A 2,211-nucleotide genomic window follows, 5' to 3' on the forward strand; every position below is an offset into this window, starting at 1 on the left:
AAACAAAAAGGAGATAAAGATTTTCACTATTTAGAGTAAGATCAGTATATCTGATCTTGAATTTAAATCTTTTATCATTATTTTCATGAGATTTTATTTTTCAGCCGTTTATTTTTAGACTACTCGTTTGATAGGTAAATGATATACGAAAATTATGAAATTTAGTTTTCAAAATATTTAATAGTGTAGATCAACTCTAACGAGCCGATCGTCGATTTGAAAGCCGCATCATTGAAACACAACTTGGTAGCACGGAGGCCTCCGTGCTACCGATAGTATACCAGCCTAGCTCTATATATATATAGTAGCTAGGCTGCTATACTATCGGTAGCACGGAGGGCTCCGTGCTACCAAGTTGTTTTCGATGATGCGGCTTCCAAATCAACGATCGGCTCGTTAGACTTGATCTACACTATTAAAAGTATTTGGAAACTAAATTTCATAATTTTTCGACATCATTTGGCTAGTGATCAAAAGTTCAAAATTAACAATTTTAATGGTAGATATGATGCGTTTTTAAGTTCAACGGTGTAGAAGTATCCAAATTAGATGAAATTTAATAGAAAATTCTACTTAACATCAATAGCAAGACCAATACTTCCGATTTGAAATTTGGATTCTTTATCACTGTTTTTTTATGAGATTTCATTTTCAGCCGTTCATTTTAGACTACTCGTTTGATAGGTAAATGATGTCGAAAAATTATGAATTTAGTTTCCAAATACTTTTAATAGTGTAGATCAAGTCTAACGGAGCGATCGTCGATTTAGAAGCCGCATCATTGAAAACAACTTGGTAGCACGGAGGCCTCCGTGCTACCGATAGTATACCAGCCTAGCTCTATATATATATATATATATTATATATAGAAAAGAGAGAGAGAGAGAGAGAGAGAGAGAGAGAGAGAGAGGAGAGAGGGGCCCGGTATGCTTCTGGAAGCACAGAGCCTTCTGTGCCTCTGTGCTTCCAAGTTGTTTTCGATGTTGGGACTTTCGAATCGACAATCGGCTCATTAGACTTAATATAGAGTATTTGAAGTATCTAGAAAAATATATTTTGCGATATTTTGATATATTTGCCTAGTGATCGAAAGGAGCTCAATATCAATCAGTTGAAAATAAAAATTTTATGAAATCTGATGATATGACTCTAAAATTTTAGATCAAATACATTGATCTTATTTTATATAGTATAAAAAATTTTCTATCAAAATTTTCAGATGATCATTTGAATATTTCTACACCGTTATTAAACTTGCAAATGGCCCACTGCGGCCATTAAAATTATTGATTCTGAGCTTCTTTGATCACTAGGCAAATGATATTAAAAAATCACAAAATTTATTTTCTAACTACTTCAAATATTCTAAATCAAGTCTAACGGAGCCCATCGTCGATTCGAAAGTCACAACATCGACAATAACTTGGAAGCCCGGATTCAAAAAACAGTTAATTGGGAGGATTTCCATTCACCCGGGAATTGGAATCAGAACGGGAATTCCACATATCAAATACTGACAAACAGATTCGTCTATATTCCGATTCTAAGATGAAAAATGGGCGAACCAAACATACGCTTAGTATATTGTGGCCCTCATTGAATCGGTATGAATATAAAATCCCAACTAAATTTGGATTCAAATAAGGTTAAAAACGAAATAAATGAAACTTTTCTAAAATAGTGAAAACAAATAATAATTGAGACCAACTATCCCGAGGCCAAAATGATAGAATTTGGGCCGAAAAAATAATGCCAAATCACTATGCTATTCACACGAAGGATTTGCCTAAAAAAAATTATTTCAACGAGCCATAGGCTTAGTTTGGTATTGAGGCCTATCAAACGTTATTAGATAAAATGAAGTTGAGAAAAAAGCATATAAGGATATGCTTATGTGCTCTCCGGTGGAACCGCAGAAAATATATTATAACCGACTCATCACAATATGCGGAACGCAATATTACGTACGGATACAAACAGAATATTTCTTCAACGTACTTTCTCACTGCACGTAACGCAATCTCCCCACAATCCAAATGTGATCGTATGCAGCTTCTCCAGATCGTTCGAATTAAGAACATTTTGATATATAGCTATAATGCAAAAAAAGAAAAAAAAAATCTCAAACCATAATATGTAAAATCACAGGGAAATTAATTAACAAAGAGGGATAAAAAAATCGAAGTAAAAAAGAGATCTCTGTATTTTCCT

This window comes from Ananas comosus, linkage group 6 (genome assembly GCF_001540865.1).
Source record: "Ananas comosus cultivar F153 linkage group 6, ASM154086v1, whole genome shotgun sequence".
NCBI classification, from domain to species: domain Eukaryota; kingdom Viridiplantae; phylum Streptophyta; class Magnoliopsida; order Poales; family Bromeliaceae; genus Ananas; species Ananas comosus.